A 14,234-nucleotide genomic window follows, 5' to 3' on the forward strand; every position below is an offset into this window, starting at 1 on the left:
ATCAAGTCAAGTTGATGACTCACTAATCAGCACGTAGTCTTCACTAACATTCAAATTCTCAGAATCGTTTACAAAAATAGCATATAGCTTCAATAAAATTGCTGCAACTCCACTGTTCTCCGCATTCCGTAAGAAATCAATAAAAACAGAGACTAGCTATCTCCTGGACTATTTATTCATAGCACGGTAGCCAATATTGATTAACTTATCATTCCCATGCGACATTTACCTAATTCTTATTATTTAGGATACTTTTATTCGCTCTTGAAGAGCTCAAGCTCAAGCTGGACGAGCTTTGAGGTCAGCTTTAGAATTGGAATAGTTCTTGACGTGATTTGTCCTGAACTATGACTGGTTTCCTTACACGAGAAACGAAATAAAGACTAAATAAATGGAAAATACTTAGAAAATCTAATGTTCCTTGAACTTTGGAACGCAATATCGAGTGAAATCACTAAATCGAAATATTCTGAAAAATAATGAGCGAGAGAAATATGTTTTCGCAATGCGACGGTGCTAAAAAAGAATATTGGAATTGATTTAGTCAACAAAAAAAAATATTTATGAATAAATGTTGTTGGCATTTTTTATTTATTTTTGGAACGAAGTTCCTTATCGCGCGTTGTGAAAGGGGGCTAGACGAAAAAAATTCTTACGAAAAGTTGTCACGACACTTTTTAGATCCGACATTCTGACCAATCAACGTGTAGGCGCTTATCGCGTGACATTGCTCGTATCCGATTGGTCCGCGTAATGAGTACAGTTTCTCGAGATAGCGTTTCAACAATAGTAATTTAGTTCATAGTATTGTTTTTTTCTTCTTCATAATGCCGTAATTTATTATTATAACTTAAAAAAAAATACAACTCCTTCACTAATTAATCGAAAGGAACTTCGTTCCATCCGGGTGTCCCTTGACACCTCTAAAGTTTTTTTATTGCATAGATGGGTGGACGAGCTCACAGCTAACACCAGGTGTTAAGTGGTTACCGGAGCCCATAGACATCTACAACGTAAATGCCGCCACCAACCTTAAGATATAAGTTCTAAAGTCTCAGTATAGTTACAACGGCTGCCCTACCATTCAAACCGAACGCATTACTGCTTCACGGCAGAAATAGCTAGGGCGGTGGTACCTACCCGTGCGGACTCACAAGAGGTCCTACCACCAGGTAGTAGTACCACACTGTATTATAACAAACACCCCAGAAATCGATTAGGCTGGATGGTATCCCACCATATCTTTGGCACATCTAACCATTCAAACATTATACTCATTTAATACGTTTAAAGAAAAAAAATTAAAACCTCTTTCAAATGCAACAGTTACCAGCGACCCGTCAGAATAGTTTGAAAAATAATCATTCTATGTGACAGGCTACGAAAAATCAGTTCCAACAAATACTGCAAAATTTTCAGTTTAAATTTATAAAAATCTTTCACTAACAATGTCATTCTAATGTTCAGAGTACGTGAGTTTGTTTGTATTAATTGTTTATAAGGAGCACTAGTAATTTATTTACAAATATTAAGAGTGGATAGTACACGTGAAACATTTAAGGCAAGGGTTCGAGAACTGTTTCTCATCTAATTGATATTTTTATATGTATATATTTATGTATATGCAGTTAATTACGCCAGGTGGGGGAGGAAGGTCCTCGAATGGAGGCCACGGGTACAAGGAGCGTGGGGCGTCCTCCAACCAGGTGAACTGACGACTTAGTGCGCACGGCGGGAAGTCGTTAAATGCGGAAGGCGGAGGACCGTATTATGTGGAAGGCATTGGGGAAGGCCTATGTCCAGCAGTGGGCAGATAAAGGCTGATGATGATGATGATGATGATTTAATTAAGTTTTTTAATTTTTTTTTATTGCTTAGATGGGTGGACGAGCTCACAGCCCACCTGGTGTTAAGTAGTTACTGGAGCCCATAAGTTCAAGTATTTTTATCTATAAAAATTATGTATGTAATATATTACATATGTTTAAGTAAGTAGCTAATATCACTATAACACTACATCTAATAAGGTTCATCTCTGCACTCCCCTAATGTCAGAGAATGCCTATGGCATTAAGTCCGCCTTTATACTGTAAGTATATAAAGTTACTATATATTAATACGTGAAGCAAAAACTTTGTACCCCTTTTTACGAAAATTGCGCGGACGGAGGAGTATGAAATTTCCCACACTTATAGAGAATATAGAAAAGTGCAGAATGCTAACATATTTTTAAAATTATGCATTAAAAATACATTAAATCAATAAAGAAAATATTACATACACTACCATGTATTTGACACACACACACACACACACATATACCCTTTATTGTCAAACTTTTGTTATTACTTAAAGTCTAGTCAAATTGAGAATAGGTTAATATTCCTTATCTTTAATATTACGAGTATTTGTCTATAGTGTAGTCTTGGCGAAATCTGTGACTATAGAAATATAATAATAGTCTTTGACAATACAACCATAATAATGTCCAAACTTATAATTTCAATTAATTATAGTCGAATTTCTACTACTGCAGGAACACTTTTTTACTGGTGGTAGGACCTCTTGTGAGTCCGCACGGGTAGGTACCACCGCCCTGCCTATTTCTGCCGTGAAGCAGTGATGCGTTTCGGTTTGAAGGGTTGGGCAGCCGTTGTAACTATAGGCGATCCGCCCGGTCCTCTCGGACTGGGTGAATCGCGACCGAGGACGTCTCACCTTCCGAGCGACGCATGTGCTCACGGGACACGGCTATTTCGGTCGCTACCTGCACCTCATCGCCCGGAGGGAGCCGACGCCGAAGTGCCACCACCGCAGTGGCTGCAAAGAGGACACAGCGGAGCACACGCTCGCGTACTGCCCCGCTTTCGCGGAGCAGCGCCGCGTCCTCGTTGCAAAAATAGGACCGGACTTGTCGCTTCCGACCTTCGTGGCTACGATGCTCGGCAGCGATGAGTCCTGGCAGGCGATGCTCGACTTCTGCGAGTCCACCATCTCGCAGAAAGAGGCGGCGGAACGGGAGAGGGAGGGCGGCCTGGCAGAGCCGCCGTACCGCGGAGACCGACGTAGTTGGTCGTCGACTATCGCCTCGACGACCCGTCGGTCGGGCGTCCTCGGGGTGGCGCCCCGTGTATGGTTGTAGTGTTGACCGCGGGAACCCCCTTACTCTGATCGGGTTCTGACCCCGGACGGAGATCGGACGTCGGGTGTAAGAGTGCAGGGGAGTCGTTTAGTGGGTGGATCCTAAAATCTTTGGGACCGCGATCTGCTCTCAACACCTGCAGATCGTTGAGTCTCACATACCCCGCGCGCCCCCTAGGTGCGGGAACCTCGTAGGAGGTTCGGCCCCTGGCCCGAAAAAAAAAAGCCGTTGTAACTATACTGAGACCTTAGAACTTATGTCTCAAGGTGGGTGACGCATTTACATTGTAGATGTCTATGGCCTCCAGTAACCACTTAACACCAGGTGGGCTGTGAGCTCGTCCATCCATCTAAGCAATAAAAAAAAATACTATAAAATAAATAATATAGGTTACTGCTCGGAGTTTCTCAGTCGGGTCAATCTTCGGTAGAAATCAATTTCTGTGTAGGCTCCTCCATCTCCAGTCGAGGCTATTGCTCCCAAGCTCCACGCCGTGCGCTAGACAATGAACCCGTGTCGCGGTCGTTTCTGATTCAGGATTCACTATTTGAAATTACAAGATCAGTGAATTGACCGTTCTGATGCTAAGTGAATAGCCACCGATAACAGAGCTAGTAATAATGCTTTATTTGATTCCACAATAATTAGGTAGAGCTTCATTAATTTAGTATTTAATAATTATTTATTTATTTATTTTATTTATTTATTTATTTAAAGCTTACCAGCAGGGCTTACAGTAAGACATAAAATAACATTGACATGTATAGAGCAATTGATAACTGCAACTCTAATTAGAGGCAATCACAGCATGCATTACGTTACTATATCAACAGAGATTTAACAATACTAATAATAATAATAATAAAAAAACAAAAACAAAAGAAAGACAACAAGGACAGTAATACCCGAGTACTTAGACCAAGGCTAAGTAACCATATTATACTATTACTAAGTAACCATAATAAATCTACTACTCATGCAATTTAATCTCCTTCCTTGACGTATCTTGTATTGCATAGCTGTATCGTTGGAGCTAATGATTGGTTCACAGCAAAAATAGGCAGAGTGATAGTCCGTGCGACTTTACAATACGTTTTATCAACAGTAAAGATGATCCCATAGACAGTCCACTGAGTTTCTCGCCGGATCTTCTAAGTGGGTCGCGTTTCCGATCCGGTGGTAGATTCTGCGAAGCACTGCTCTTGCTAGGGCCAGTGTTAGCAACACTCCCGGTTTGAGCCCCGTGAGCTCACCCACACGTCAAGGAGAAGCTGAAATAGCCTCTCAAGGCTATCAGCGTAGGTAGGAAAAAAGAGATGACTAGAATGTAGGTTCGCCACATTGACGTGACACGTTTCAGGCGCCGCAAACACGGTCACCATGTTTTGAATAATGGGTCTTGTCCACCGATGCGTCCGGCTCGTGGTTACCGTACTCCTGTCGCTGTTTGGATTGAGTAGCGCTTGCACGAAGAAGGTCTACATTGCTTGTCGATCTCCTGCTCCGTGCACCAAGTGATTGGGTGGTAAGGTTATTGTTGCCTTAAATCATAATATTAGAAGTATTGCATTCGGTTAGCCATTTAGTTTATTGTGGGAGTTTATACGAGCATTTCGATCTAAAACAGAAAATTGTCTGAGATTTTTTTTTATTGCTTAGATGAGTGGACGAGCTCACAGCCCACCTGGTGTTAAGTGGTTAATGGAGCCCATAGATATCTACAACGTAAATACGCCAACCACCTTGAGATATAAGTCCTAAGGTTAGTATAGTTACAACGGCTGCCCCACCCTTCAAACCGAAACGCGTTACTGCTTTCTGATGACTGTTCGGGATTCTGAGGACTGATCGGCAATCGAAGCCGGATGTTGTGGTTTCAACACTTTACCAATGGTGATGGCGGAACTCGAACTGCTAATCAAGTATAGCAATGTATTTATCCAGTTTGGGGATGACTAGTATCTATTGAAAATCTATTCTCAACAACGCTACGTTAACGTAGACTGAATAATTTAGCTAGTTCTAGGAATGAAAGCGATTTTATAAATCTTAGAATGCGATTCAGAATACGTAGGTATGACTAAGCGCAGTTTGTTTCAGGTATCAGAATGGCCAAGTTCACTCACAGCTTGTACATTATACTGTTTACGTTAATCTCTCTGTTTATATTCGGCGCGTCTTGTTGCAAGAAGAGTATTCCGTGCACTGGACGAGCGCCCTGCAGGCGTGGCCCTTTTAGGAACTGAAAATTGGTATAAATAATAATAATAATTTATTTATTTATCTCTTAAAGGTATAGTACAAATACAAATGAAAATTAACATTATAATTTATATAAAAAAATATTTATAAAATATCTGTATCTCTATTTAATTTTCTTTAGAATGGTCTCTAGAAGAAATTTGTAACGAAATTTATTACATAAGTAGACTAGCTATGCTTGGAATGCAATAAAATTAAAAATAGTAGTGTCGATGACATTTTTGTTACCAGAGCTTGCTAATCTTATGACATAATATGTACAATTTGTAAGTTTTTTTTTTGGCGATTGTAAATTATAATTTTAGTTGATATGTTTGAATACTTTTAGCTTTTGATGTGAAACATCTATAGCCGCACGTAAAACCGATTTCTGGCGTGGCGACGCATGCCGTGGCGACGCGTCGCCATGCGCAATCGACTGTGCGATTCTCTCCCACTCGATTCGGCGTTAAGCCATCTCTCTCGCTACACTGAGCTCGGATACCTATAGTGTATACTCCGTAGTGTATACAGTGCTGTTTACTACAGTACACATAACCTGTGTTTTACTTGATAACAATTTTTTTTTGTAATATTTTATTTTATCATTATGACGCATTTAGTCCCTATCACAATCTGTTCTTTTCTGCATATTACTTTTACAAAATAATGTCGATGTTTCACATCTGCCAGGTGTCCCGTGACGGCTCACATTTTTGATTAGAATATGAATAAAAACCATTATATTACGTTAAATGACAGAAAACTAAGCTTAAAAATGCCGTGTTTGTAAGCCAAATCAATGCCATTATCCATGGGTGACGGTAACCACTTGCCACCAAATGGGCTAGAAACTTGTCTACATATAGCAATAAAAAAGTCCAAAATATGGCATGTTAGGATTTGTTCAAACGATTGAAACGTGTTTGAGTTAAACTAACAATTGAGTCACCGCGGACGCGACTCGGAGAAGACATTAATGCAATTGCTCAATGAATCCGATTAATTTTACGATAATGTTTCGTAATTGAACCGGTTCTAGTATTCTTGGCAGTGATCTAACGTGTGCCGTTGGCTAGTTCCGCAAAAGAGTTTCGATCGGACCTAGAGAATAACATATGAGAGCTTTACAATATGGGCCGCGATAAAATTATTCACATTTGATAATTTGGTTTATATTACCGACGTAAGATAAATAAATCGAGTAGCGTTTCAAGGCTTTTCATTTTTCTTTTGATAATGGTGGAGCGTTTAAGGCCGTTGTTTTGGACTAGAGAAATGTGTGCTTGAAATTCGGTTATACAAATGGCACAATTTTCCGATTGGCTATGACATGTCCTTCTTCAAACGAGGCTTGTGGAGAGTATTAAGTGGTGGGCAGCGGCTTGGCTTTGCCCCTGTCATCGCTGAAGTCCATGGGCGACGGTAACCACTCAGCATCAGGTGGGCCGTGTGCTCGTCTGGCTACAAGGGCAATAAAAAAAAGTTTTCTAATCATGACTATGATTTATGGCAATCGTAGACGAAGCATAGAGCAACGACCACAGAAATTTTAAATTCCATCTATTTAATGAGTTTTTTTATTTTAAGGAAATAAGTTTGTTATTAAACAGATATGTCGGTAGGAGTATTGTGAGCATTCGCGAATGAGTACCGCCCATTTATGCTGCGATTTTTTTTATTTTTTAATTACATGATGTAATTCCTTCACCGTGGAAGTCAATCGTGAACATTTTGTTAAGTACGTATTTCATTAGAAAAATTGGTACCCGCCTGCGGGATTCGAACACCGGTGCATCGCTAGATACGAATGCACCGGACGTCTTATTCTTTAGGCCACGACGACTTCACTTTGTTCCTATCACTATTCAGTGGTATATTACCGAACACCTTTGTCAGCATAATTGGCGTGACGCGTTAACTTTGTTTCCACATCAACAGCCGCGTCACTCGGGGGCATTCATAACATTAACATTTCATTGATTTACTTAATATCTTACACACACTACATACCATGTATTTGACGCACACACGCATGCATACTATTTATTATCAAACTTTTGTTCTTGACGTCTGTTGTCAAATTGAGAATAGAATAAATATAAATAAATATTTACTAACAACCACGCCACGTTAACTAGTCCCGTGATAAGTTCGTTAAGAACTTGTGTTACAGGTACCAGATAACGGAAATAAATGTAAGATTTTTATTATACACATACATATATTTAAGATACATCCATAACCCTGGAAAAGACATTTATATTTATCATACAAATATCTTCCCTTGGCGGGATTCGAACCCACGACCCCCTTGTGTAGTGACCATGTCACTTACCACTACACCAGACGGCCGTTAGAATCAAAGATTCTGTTGCTTAAAAATATTAATAAATATTTTTAAGCAACAGAATCTTTGAATTCAGTACAATGGTGGATACGTCCCCATATCTCAAAATGTCTCCCGTAATCACTGAATACAAGGCCGTAATTAAAAAACATAGACTGTTTAAAATTTGATGTTACTAAGATCATTTATTCATTATTATCCTTTAGTTGGACACTAAATAGTTGTTTGAAACGCTACATCCGTTTAACGTTTAGACGAATTTGTAAACAAGCAGCATTTGATTTGGATTCCGCCTGTTTTTTATCTCCAAACTATTTATTTTAATTGATTCTTTAGTTTTAGAAACGGTTTAAAAAAAAAGTTCTGCGCGTATTTCTGGGGAAATGACTCAGACAATCGTTTTCCGTTTTGAGGTTGCACGTAATGGAACACTGAATAATGATTACGTTTAGTTATTTTTGAATGTTGTATCCGATATTTTGGGTGCAGCACGGGTCGCGTGTTCGCTTGCGATGTATTGGCTTACGTTGATGAGCTGGGAATCTTAGTGCAGGGAGGCAGCCATCGCGAAGTCTCAATTTGAAATGTATTCGAGGGAAGTAAGACAAGATGGTTTTTACTGGTGGTAGGACGTCTTGTGAGTCCGCACGGGTAGGTGCCGCCATCCTGCCAATTTCTGATGTGAAGCAGTAATGCGTTTCGGTTTGAAAGGTGGGGCAGCCGTTGTAACTATACCGAGACCCTAGAACTCATATCTCAAGGTGGGTGGCAGCATTTTTGTTATAGGTGTCTATGGGCTCCGGTAACCACTTAGCACTAGGTGGGCTGTGAGCTCGCACACCCGCCTATGCAATAAAAAAATCCACATCCAGAGGGAGAGAATATAAAGGTCGGTGGATGTCGTGAAACAAATACTACCTAACTAATTGCCACTTAAATCTTTCTATCACTTGGATCTTCTAGTGTGTAGTTTAGAATTCAGTGTAAGTTTAGATAAGGCCATGAAGAGATTGTGGCTCTTTATTTATGCATAATATTATTTTTTATATCATCAGAAGTCTGTACGAGTATATAATGGTTTTTATTCAGGGCCAAAAATACGTGTTTGTTCAATCTTAAGATTAGAGTCGTAAAGTCGGTATTGTCAATGTACGTGCAAGCAAAAACTATTTTTGCAAAAGAAAACGGTAAAGTTAGTTTTTAAACTACTTCTTCTCCACCTTATCCCACTAGGTGGGGTCGGCACAGCGAATTTTTCTATTCCATTCTCTTCTATTAGCTGTCATCTCAACACTCACTCCTCTCTCTCTCATATCGTCATTCACACACTCCATTCATGTCTTCTTCGGTCGACCTCTTTCCACTACCATTTCCATACATCTCCTAGTCAAATGCATCAGGTTTATAAAAATTGGTTTGTATTGGTTTTATGTTTCGTATAGCAAATAATGATGTTATTTAAACAGCCGAAGTGATGAGCGCTTGGAAGCCGCTAGTAGCTGCTTTTTATTTATTGGTGATCTGCGTGCTGGAAGTCATCGGATGCGGGAGCAAACGTATCACGTGTAACCCTGAGAATCCGCCGTGCAAGAAATAAGGTTTGAAAGTTATCGAATTCGTTGTTTATGTCAGGGGTTCCCAAACTTATTTTGTCTACTGCCCACTTTGAGAATTAATTATTTTTTAGCGCCTTCATTTTTTCATCTATTTAAAAATTAATATAGTGAGAGCTGAGTCGGTGTCTAAGAGTACTCATAGATAAAATTACAAATCACCTCCAAAGCCTCACACAAAACCCCCATTTTATTTGGGTCTCTTACCGCCCTCCTTTAGGCCTGAAGCGCCCACAAGGGGACGTTATTGCCCACTTTGGGAAAGGCTGGTTTATATCAACAGGATCAACTGCTTCTAGCAACATAGATTGGATATTGAGATGCGGGAAACCGATACGAGGTTGAGTATAGGGGGCATTCTAGACCAGCCTGGTTCTTAGTGATTATCGGATCTTATAGATGTTACCACTTGAGCACCGACATACATACGACTTGAAACATTAGATCAAAGTCTCGTATTGTTTTGCGTAACTACATAAATAAGTGTATAACAAATTATACATAAATAACTACATGACATAAATGATTTGTCCAGTAATTAAGCAAATTGTCATTGTGTTGCACTTTTGATATACGTTGCTGCCTCTAGCATTGCTGCTGTCTATAAGCGACGGTAGCCACTTACCATCCCGTTGGCAGAATGCTCGTCTGGATACAAAGGCAATAAAAAAAACACGTGTGGCACTCGGGGACTGCCGCGGTAAAGCTATTGCATAGCACATTTTTATCAACTTATGCAATTATAATTGGACAATAATAATTTAATATTAAAACAATAATAAAATAAGACCACGCTATATTTATAATCACATGGAACAGAGTGGCTCAAGAAAGAAAGGAATGGAAAAGGTTGGAGGAGGCCTTTGCCGACTGGCAAACAGATCTAGGAAAGATAACCAAACAACAAATATTAGTTTAAATTTATTCATATCTATTAAGTTTTAGATTTTAATGCTAAATTTTACATAAGTTTAAAAATTCATTGTACTAAGAGATCTGAATAAAAGGCTATATTATTATTATTATATTTATAAACATTAACAAAAGCAAAACATTAACTTCCCCTTCACACTCATAAGCTAGACCGCGCGAGAGAGAGACGGGCAGACTTTTCATGATGCGCATGCAGTGCGATGTCACGCCGCGCGTTTATTCACAAACACTAACAAGCGCAACGTGTGAATGTGTTGAACGCGAGCTACATGGTAGGCGGAGTGTGGTGTTAGGTTTTATTTTCGTTACGGAATTTCTTGATTCGGTCGTCGCGCTCAAAGCCCGCGATAAAAGCTATGCAATAGCTTAAAAACTTCAAATGTTCTGTGTTGAATTTGATTGCAGTTTGTAGGCGATGGACAAAGCCATCATACAAGAGATCATAGTACTAGTGGTGACGTTACTGCTGGCTTACTTGGAGTCCTGTCTCGGCTGCACGAGGCACGAGTACATTACCTGCAACGAGAACAGCCCTAAGTGCGATAAGAAGTGAAGATTTTTTAATATATTGAAGTGTCCTTTCAAGGTAAGTTCCAGATATCGCATACAAGAATATTGTAGTGACTTTTTGGCGGGAACGCGAGGAGTGAAGTTGTGTGATCTGTTTTATTTTGTCTATTTAAGTGTTTCTTCAGGTTTAAATGTGTAATAACGGTGATTTATTAACTGTTTAATATCTGTGAAAGTGCAGAAATGTGGGAAAATGAAACAAAGCCGTTGGACGTAACTTCTCGGGTTCCTCCAAAAGTTCACTGAAAATCTCAGTAAAGCGAAGCAGTTGCTCCTGAGTTAAGTCTCCTTCGGAGGTGCTCGGGCAGCTGTGAGCAAACCCCACCCCTCCTGGCTGAGCCTTTGCTCGCCCACCAGTCCTGGTGAAACTGGAAAGGCCTCCGGGCCACCAGTAACTCTTCAATCATAAAAAAAACGTGAACTACATTTATAAAGCTTGATTGTGCGGGGTTGAAATTACTCAAGCTAAAAGTTATGTTATGGTAAAAACTCGAAATCTCTTCCGACCATTATTGTTAGTGGCGTCTTATTTTAAAATTTTACTGCCAGATTTATGTACCAACTATTAGTGTAACTATTAGTGTTACCAACTATCATTAGGAAAATATTTTATAAGATTACTGATTTCTGAAAGGTTTGATGATTTTGGGGCTAATTTTTGTTCTTGTTTAGTTGGATTTTTTGGTAAACCAGTAAAAATTTTCGAATGAAAAAAAAAATGTTAGCCTACTAATACCAATTTTTCCAATGAAATGTTCTCGATTGACTTCCACGCTGAAGGAATAACATCGTGTAATAAAAATCAAACCCGCCAATTATAATTTGCGTAATTACTGGTGGTAGGACCTCTTGTGAGTTCGCTAGGTACCACCACCCCGCCTATTTATTTCTGCTGTGAAGCAGTAGGTAATTTAATGCGTGTCGGTTTGAAGGGTGGGGCGGCCGTTGTAACTATACTGAGACCTTAGAACTTATATCTCAAGTTGGGTGGCGGCATTTACGTTGTAGATGTCTATGGGTTCCCCTAACCACTTAAAACCAGGTGGGCTGTGAGCTCGTCCACCCATCTAAGAAAAAGGAAAAAAATGATCTAGATCATTTAGCATCGACAGTTATTTTGCTTTTCGTAGTCCAACAATGGCGCTGATCATCAATGAGTTTGTCCTGCTTCTGCTGCACATAGCGGTGTCAGTTTTTGACTTGACGCGCGGCTGCGGACGAAAACGGCAATGTGGCGACGAGGGTCAGCCCTGCGGTCAGTTCATCAATAAAAATCGAGTTCGGATGCTTCGGAAAACAACAGTAAGTCTTACTTTATGTGTATAGCTTAAATTTGGCTCTCATATTCTTATATTCAGTGTGTCTACTGTATTTTGCTCGTGGTAGCTCGGCAAGTAAATTAACCCATAGACACAGCCCACTGAGTTTCTCGCCGGATCTTCTCGGTGGGTCGCGTTTCTGATCCGGTGGTAGATTCTGCGAAGCACTGCTCTTGCTAGGGTTCATGCTAGCAACGTCATCAGGTTTGAGCCCCGTGAGTTCACTAAGCTAGGGGGAAAAAAAGCGCCCGCATGGGAAGGTGCCACCACTCCGGTTACCAATTAAAATCAGGTGGGCTGTGAGATCCATGCATCTAAGCTATACATTTTTTTTGTACTAATGATTGTCGAAGTAGTTGATTGTGAAATCAGCAAGAAGCTGAGAATACAATAGAAATCAGATTTAAATGTGAATGTTGCCTTATCTGATTTAGTCACTTCCGGTTTGAGCCCCGTGAGCTCACCTACATGTTAGGGTGAAGCTGAAATAGCCTCTCAAGGCTATCAGCATAGGAAAAAAAAGGAAAAAAATCTGATTTAACAGCATCCCGTGGACCTCGCTCTAGTGTATTGTGATTGTCAACGGGCATATATTGGTGGAAGGACGAATTGTATGCCCGCATTTCCTATAGTTCCAGACGTCATATTTCCAATTCCTAAAGGGTGGGGAAGCTTTTATACAATACTATAAACCTTAATGTGTAAAGGCGAAAGGCTGCATTCACTGTCTGTTGTCTCTATGCCCCGATAACTGTTTTACATTCAATTATTCTTGTATTACATTGCAGTAAACAGAAGAAATGGTCGAAAAGTGTATGCTCTTTTTACTTTACATCATCATATTGATCGTGATGGTTTATGGGTGCAAGAGCAGAAGACGTTGCCCCAAGTATTGCCTCCCGTGTACCTATAAAGGACCCATAATTGAGGTCTTGTCTCCTAAGCCGGTTAGTTTTACATTGAACTAATATATTATTTGTATCACTGTTGAATAGTAACAGAAGTGTTAGCGAAGATTTGTTTAAATATTGAGCTGCTTGTGTACTATGCTACAGCATGTAGTACGCTTGGAAAAAAAATAACTTTCTGATTTTTTGTTGTCTGTTTGTTCCTAACGCCATCATATTATGTGTACCAGAAGCTAAAACCACAAAATTACGATTATATTAAATATGGCTTGAAGGATAATTGTTTGAAATGTTGAATGGAATCTGGTCTGGAACAAAGTTAGACCATGCAGAAGCAACCAAAGCTAGTAATCAGGTCGATTGTTGATAGTCTGCTGTCGTCTGAAGTGTTTAGCGAGTTATCAGACATCACATCACTTGCAATTAAGTCAGTCTTAATCCTACTCGATAAGGCTTATCCTACCTTCAAAACCTACCCGCTCGGCCTTCAATACTACTTATTTCTGCCGTGAAGCAGTAATGTGTTTTGGTTTGAAGGGTGGGGCAGCCGTAGCTATACTTGAGACCTTAGAACTTATATCTCGAGGTGGGTAGCGCATTTACGTCGTAGATGTCTATGGGCTTCAGTAACCACTTAACACCAGGTGGGCTGTGAGCTCGTCCACCCATCTAAGCAATAAAAAAAAGTAATAAATCGTATTTCCATTATTTTGTCTTATATTGACTGAAGTTGTCCTATGTATCGTTAAAATCTATCAACAAACACAAGTGAAATGATCTCTGACGTTGGCACTAACAGACGAAATGGTTGGGTTAAATAAACTTTTTTGTTTTTGTTTACAGAAAAAATAGCGGAACTTTTTTTAAAGTTTGATGTAACAGAAACGTTTTTGTAATAAAAAAGTTAAGATAATTGAAAAGCTTCTTATTTTCTCTAATTTAGATGTGTAAAAGATGTTTATATCTTTCATCTTATATCTTTTATTATCTTTACTGGTGTAGGACCTCTTGTGAGTCCGCACGGGTAGGTGTCACCACCCTGCCTATTTCTGCCGTGAAGCAGTGATGCGTTTCGGTTTGAAGGGTGGAGCAGCCGTTGTAACTATACTGAGACCTTAGAACTTATGTCTCAAGGTGGGTGGCGAATTTACGTTGTAG

General features: G+C 39.7%; 1 long non-coding RNA gene across 5 annotated transcripts; it reads left to right on the forward strand.

Annotated features, from left to right (window-relative positions):
- Positions 1–1,331: 1,331 nt before the first annotated feature.
- Positions 1,332–13,996, forward strand: LOC101746522 (uncharacterized). Of its 5 annotated transcripts, none has more exons than XR_009976858.1 (8): positions 1,332–1,468; positions 4,503–4,672; positions 5,243–5,394; positions 9,200–9,331; positions 10,685–10,865; positions 11,980–12,151; positions 12,957–13,115; positions 13,920–13,996. It is a non-coding gene; the product is annotated as an uncharacterized LOC101746522 (long non-coding RNA). The 5 variants fall into 5 exon arrangements; XR_002430566.3 differs by having other exon boundaries at positions 4,503–4,667; positions 5,233–5,394; XR_001139681.4 differs by having other exon boundaries at positions 4,503–4,667.
- Positions 13,997–14,234: the final 238 nt, after the last annotated feature.

Source organism: Bombyx mori, chromosome 27, assembly GCF_030269925.1.
Source record: "Bombyx mori chromosome 27, ASM3026992v2".
NCBI classification, from domain to species: domain Eukaryota; kingdom Metazoa; phylum Arthropoda; class Insecta; order Lepidoptera; family Bombycidae; genus Bombyx; species Bombyx mori.